Here is a 6539-nt window from a genome sequence, read left to right on the forward strand (position 1 = left end):
ACGGCAGAAAAAGACCTCATGGTCCATCTAGTCTGCCCTTATACTATTTTCTGTATTTTATCTTAGGATGGATATATGTTTATCCCAGGCATGTTTAAATTCAGTTACTGTGGATTTATCTACCACGTCTGCCGGAAGTTTGTTCCAAGGATCTACTACTCTTTCAGTAAAATAATATTTTCTCATGTTGCTTTTGATCTTTCCCCCAACTAACTTCAGATTGTGTCCCCTTGTTCTTGTGTTCACTTTCCTATTAAAAACACTTCCCTCCTGGACCTTATTTAACCCTTTAATATATTTAAATGTTTCAATCATGTCCCCCCTTTTCCTTCTGTCCTCCAGACTATACAGATTGAGTTCATTAAGTCTTTTCTGATACGTTTTATGCTTAAGACCTTCCACCATTCTTGTAGCCCGTCCTTGGACCCGTTCAATTTTGTCAATATCTTTTTGTAGGTGAGGTCTCCAGAACTGAACACAGTATATTACTTCATGTCTATTCTCTTCCATATGTATTGTGTATTGGACAAATGAATAAGGACCAGGCAGCACTTGGTCAAGAATCTCTGGTGGATGGATTTAAGGGGAAATCTCTAGCCCATTTCTTCTCAGGCAACTAATATACACTGCTCAAAAAAATAAAGGGAACACTCAAAGAACACACCCTATATCTGAATGAATGAAATATTCTCATTGAATACTTTGCTCTGCACAAACTTGAATGTGCTGACAACATGTGCAATTGACTGTCAATCAGTGTTACTTCCTATGTGGACAGTTTGATTTCACAGAAGTTTGATTGACTTGGAGTTATATTGTGTTGTTTAAGTGTTCCCTTTATTTATTTATTTTTGAGCATTATTTTTGAGATTAGAACTGCCCCCACCCTCCCTGTCTTTCGTAAACTACTCAAGACTCATTTATACCGCCAGGCATGGGGGAGTTGAGATAGCTCTTCCCCCTAGGCCATTACAAGTTAAGCATGGCATGTTTGTGTGTATGTTTGGTTTTATAATAGGGGTTTTAAGTTGTTTTTTTATTATTGGATTGTACATGTTGTGTTTATTATTGTTGTTAGCCGCCCCGAGTCTGCAGAGAGGGGCGGCATACAAATCCAATAAATTATTATTATTATTATTATTATTATTATTATTATTATTATTATTAATTATTATTATTATTATTATTATTATTAAGTTCAGTCAAAAGTTTGAGAAGCAGCTTGTAACCTAAAACCTCCAAGAGGTTTAAGCAGAAAAGGGAAGTTTATTTATTTATTTATTACATTTGTATGCCGCCCCTCTCCGTAGACTCGGGGCGGCTAACAACAGTAGTAAACAGCATACTGTATAGTAAACCGTTGTGCTGTGCTGTACTGTATTGCCAACAAAATGTCAAAATCCGGTAAGAGAACAAAGGATTCTAGAAGTGACCCACTGGCTAAAGAATTGGTATCGCCAAAAAAATATTTTCGATTCCTGGACTGTGGTCTGTACTATCTCTATGATGGGATTCTGGCAAGGGTTTCTTTCATTCTTTTTTTAACGAATAAGTTTTATTTACATATATAAACAAATGCACAAAGACAATACAAACATACAAAATTAAAACTCACAATGAGAAGTGGGCGAGTGCGCGACAAGTCTGTGTAATAACATTAACTATGTGCATTCCCTATAGCCTATCATAAATAATAGCAATAAATACTAATTAATACTATTAATAATAATTAAATTGACAAAAGGGAAACAGAAAAAAGATGATAGTCTCAATTAATATGAATATCTTAATCTCCTTTAGACACTCAACTTTATCACCAGGTAATTTTCTTTTACCCTTGAACAGTTTCATATGTTATGACGGTTTCGGCCTTTTTTTTCTTTCCAAGCCAATGATAAAATAAATCCCAGCAGTTATAAAATAAAGATTCTTCGTTATTTCTTAATTCTAATGTTAATTTGACCATTTCTGCACAGTGTGTAATTTTCTCCAAAATCTGTTCTTCCTGTGGGATTCCTCTAGCTGGGTTTCTCAGTTGCTTCCTCACCCAGCTGACCGCCACCCACCTCCCCAAGAGACCTTTTCCAAAGAAGCCCCCATGCCACTAGGGACTCCTTGCTATCCTTCCCCTGGCTGGGAAAGGCTGATCCCAGCCAGGAGTTTGGTTGACAGCATGTCAGAGAGGTTGGGGGGAAGGCAGGGTTGAAGGACAGGAGGAACAGAAGCAAAGCTTGAAGCCAGAGAAGTGGTGGCCCCTTTTCCAGGTAGCAATGTTTCGGGGGGGGGGGGCAGTGAAGCTCAGAGGTGGCTCATCTAGAGCAGTGTTTCCCACCCTTGGCAACTTGGAGATATCTGGACTTCAACTCCCAGAATTCCTGGCTGGGGAATTCTGGGAGTTGAAGTCCAAATATCTTCAAGTTGCCAAGGTTGGGAAACACTTCTCTAGAGCAATGATTTTCAACCTTTTTTGAGCCGCGGCACATTTTTTACATTTACAAAATCCTGGGGCACATTGGGGGGGGGGGGGGACGGCTAAAAAAAGTTTGGACAAGTTTTTTTTCTCTCTTCCTCCCTTTTGCTTTATTTCTCTCTCCCTCCTGCTTTCTCTCCCTTCTTTTTTTTCTCTCTTCATCCCTCTTTTTTTCTTTCTCTCTTCCTTCCTTCCTCTTTTTTGCTCTTTTTCTCCCTCCCTCCCTCCCTCCCTCTGTCTTTCTCTCTCCCACCTTCCCTCCCTCTCTTTCTCTCTCTCTCTTTCTTTCTCTCTATCTCTTGCTCTCTCCCTTGCTTTCTTTCTCTCTCTCTCTTTCTTTCTTTTCTTTCTTTCTTTCTTTCTCTCTCTCATTTTCTTTTTCTCTCTCTTGCTTTCTCTCTGTCTTGCTTTCTCTCTCTCTTTCTCTCTTTCTTTCTTTCTCTCTCTCTTGTTTTCTTTTTGTCTCTCTCTCTTTCTTTCTTTCTTTCTTTATCTCTTTCTCTCTCTTGCTTTCTCTCTCTCTCTCTTTCTTTCTCTCTCTCTTGCATTCTTTCTCTCTCTCTCTCTCACTCTTGTTTTCTTTCTCTCTCTGAGCTTCGCGGCACACCTGACCATGTCTCGCGGCACACTGGTTGAAAAACACTGCCCTAGAGAACGAGTCCTGGCCATTGGTCTAGAAACAGCGCCCAAGCAAGGAGGCCAAAGAGCAGGAAAGGCCCCTTGGCAGCATTGGTGAGAGCCACTTACACAGGTCTGGAGCTCCCGAGAAGGTATTTCAGGCCTCCTTGGAGGAGACTCTCTCTGGCGGGTCTTTTTTTCTTTCCTTCTTTCCCCTTTGAGTCAGTCTCTCTCAACACCTGGTGACCACCTGAGCCAGTTCCTGCAGTTTCTTGGTAAGGTTTGTGGCTTTCCCTTACCTGCTTTCCAGGAGAGTGTGTCTGGCTTTGTGGTTCAGGACTAGAAGTCAGCCTCCTAATATCTAGCCTGTTGCCTAACCACCTGTCAAGCCCACTCTCCTTAGAGTTGCCTAATTTTAGTTTTTGTTCCGTTCAGTCATGCTCAATTCTCAGAAACTACTTAGTCTTTCTTGGTGCGTTTTTCCCCCCCAGAAGTGACATCATCGGCCGCTTCCTAGGGCTGAGAGTGAGGGGCTGCCCGAAGTGTCTTCATCCCCACCCCACCCTGCCTCTCACCCGTTCTCTTTAGGAAATCATTGATTTTTTTATGGCTGCGTTTACGATGGCGTATTCATGCCGCGGGTGTGCAAAGTATCTTTCAAATTGGTGCCCTTATCTGTTTACGAAATGCTGCTGGCATGGGCAGAATTGAAATGAACCCTGGACATTATCAGTTTGGGAGGGGGGATGATTAGATACCATTGCTGAAAGGAACACACTGATAACCAGGAGAGGTTGAGAGGTTGATTACTGAAGGAACACGGTGTTGGGGAGGCAGAGGGCGATGCCTGCTTCTGCTGTCTCCTCTACTCCTGGGGGGCCATGGGCAGAAGGAAGTGCTGACTTCTCCCTTTCCAGAACCACATCAGGTGCAGCAAGGGGGGGGGGACACTCACACTCTCCTGCAGGAAGAGGAAAGATCCAGAAGGCTCAAAACGGCCAGCAGCATTGGAGGGCAAAATTACCAAGTTTCTTATTCACCCTGCTGCTCAGGTGGCCCGGGGACAGGTGCTTGCCCCTGTGGCTCTGAGTGCTAGCAGAGTCCAGCACAATTCTGCAACTGCACCTGGGCAGGTAGAGTTGGTTGCCGATCAGTTTCCGGTCACAATTCAAAGTGTTGGTTAGGACCTATAAAACCCTTCATGGCATCAGGCCAGAATACCTTCGGGACCACCTACTACTGCACGAATCCCAGCGACCGATTAGGTCCCACGGAGTTGGCCTTCTCCGGGTCCTGTCGACAAAACAGTGTCATCTGGCGGGGCCTAGGGGAAGAGCCTTCTCTGTGGTGGCCCTCTGGAATCAACTCCCCCCAGAGATTAGGACTGCCCCCACCCTCCTTGCCTTTCGCAAACTTCTCAAAACCCACCTATGTCGCCAGGCATGGGGAAATTGACATACCCCTCGGCTGTTCCGTTTTATGTGTGGTCTGTTTGGGTTGTATGATTGGGTGCTTTTTAAATTAAGGGTTTTTAACTGTTTGGTTTTTAATCATTGGATTTGTACTCTGTATTGTTGTTGTGAGTCTTCGGAGAGGGGCGGCATACAAATCTAATAAATTATTATTATTATTATTATTATTATTATTATTATTATTAAATTAAATTTGTATGCCACCCCTCTCTTAATAATAATAATAATAATAATAATAATGACGATGATAATAATAATAATTTATTAGATTTGTATGCCACCCTTCTAATAATAATAATAATAATAATAATAATAATAATAATAATAATAATAATAATAATATAGAAATCGCGCGCCAACACGCAGGGGCGCCACGATTTCGCTCCCTGCCCAGGTGCCGTGGCGGAATTGCGCTGGACTCCGCTAGCCCTCAGAGCCCCGGGGGCGAGCACACGTCCCCGGGCCAGCTTAGCAGCCCACCTCTGCCCCAGCCCCCCGCCCAGCGCTCCGCAAAGCCTCCAAGGTCCGGCACCCGAGCTGGGGGCATCCTGAAAAGTGACGTGGGCCACGTGGCTGCACGAGGGGGGCAGGGAGTTGCCGTTTTTTACTACACACACACACGAGGGGAGGGGGAGACGCGCAGCAGGGAGAAGGAGGCGGAAAGTCGGCAGCGGCCCTCGAGCAAGACCCGGGAGGGTGGGAGGGAGGCGACGTTCTTTCCTCGGAGCCGCCTTGAGTTGCCATCAGCGAACAGGCGGCAATTTCCAAACCAATAAACAGAGCGGGGAAGGGGGGGGACCGCGGGGGAAGTTAGACGCCTCCCGGGTCTCCCAATCGGATTCCGGGCAGAGTCGCCGCCTTCTCCCCGCAAGGCTCCGGGCCGGCGTCGGATGCCCGGGAAAAGCCCCGTGGGAGGCTCCCGGCCGAGCATGGCGGGTCCTTCGGGGTCCAGCCTGCCTGTCTCTGGGTCTACTTCACAGCCCGCGACGGGGAGGGGGAGAGGCAGCCCGGCCCACGCGCGGCCCCTGGAGGAGAGCGGCTGCCCGACGCCCGCGGGGGCCAAAGGGAGGCGGCCACGGGGCTCCGCGACGCCTGGATCCGTCTGACCCTGCCCGCCCGACGGCACCGGGCCAGTACTGCCCTTCTCCGGACGGCCGCGCGCGCCGACTCACCTGCTCGGCCCCCTGGCCGCGTCCCGGAGCCGCTGGCCTGGGGCTGGCTGGGCAGTCGGGGGGTCCTGGCCGTGGGCGGCGGCTGCGTCACCTGGCAGGGCGGGCTGGCCACTGGCGGGGACTCCGACCGGGCCGGACGCGGCACAGCCAGACTGGTCCCGCCTCCCCGTCAGCGGCCAGGCCACCACATCTGGAAAGCATCTGCGGGCGCCCCGCCGCCCTCGGGAGGGAGACCGGCCGGCTGGCTGCCAGGGGCGCGGGGGGGTGTGGAAAGGGCGGCCGCGGCTGGAGGGCGAAGCAGCCCGCGCTTCTGCCCCCCGACGGGCAGCGCGGAAACGGCCTCGGGGCCCCGCCTGGACGGCCGCAAAGCGCAGCTCCGGCTGGCTGGCATTGAACCCGAGTTACTCCGCGCAGGCAGGCAGCCCTTCCTGGGCCTAGTGGTGGGGGGGGGGGGCTCCCTCGCCGTCAGCGATTTGTGACCCTCGCTCAGAGGAGGAGCCCCCCCCCCCCAAAGACAGAAAGCCCAGGGAGCGTCTCCCGCTGAAACAGATCACCAGACACAGCCTGACCCGGGATCCAAAGGGGTCTAGAGAGCCTCCTTCCCGGGGGACTCTTGTGCAAATGCAAACCCTGGGTCTGAACTGGACCCTCCAAGTGTGGGAACCCAGCCTTGGAAGCAGCAGGAGGTGGTGGTGGGGGAATGGGCAGGATTTCCTCTTCCTCCAGATGTTCATCTACTTGCTTACAAGATTTATGTTTTGCCTTTGGGATGTTTCTGAAGTTTTGGTTGCTTGAGCCAAAGGGAGA

General features: G+C 48.8%; 1 protein-coding gene across 1 annotated transcript in view; it reads right to left on the minus strand.

Annotated features, from left to right (window-relative positions):
• ANPEP (alanyl aminopeptidase, membrane) overlaps positions 1-6320 on the minus strand; it is a 52245-nt gene extending 45925 nt beyond the window's left edge. The window contains exon 1 of the mRNA XM_070763054.1: positions 5733-6320. The gene's annotated coding sequence lies outside the window, so the exon portion shown is untranslated. The remainder of the gene's footprint in view (positions 1-5732) is intronic.
• Positions 6321-6539: the final 219 nt, after the last annotated feature.

This window comes from Erythrolamprus reginae, chromosome 10 (assembly GCF_031021105.1).
Source record: "Erythrolamprus reginae isolate rEryReg1 chromosome 10, rEryReg1.hap1, whole genome shotgun sequence".
NCBI classification, from domain to species: domain Eukaryota; kingdom Metazoa; phylum Chordata; class Lepidosauria; order Squamata; family Dipsadidae; genus Erythrolamprus; species Erythrolamprus reginae.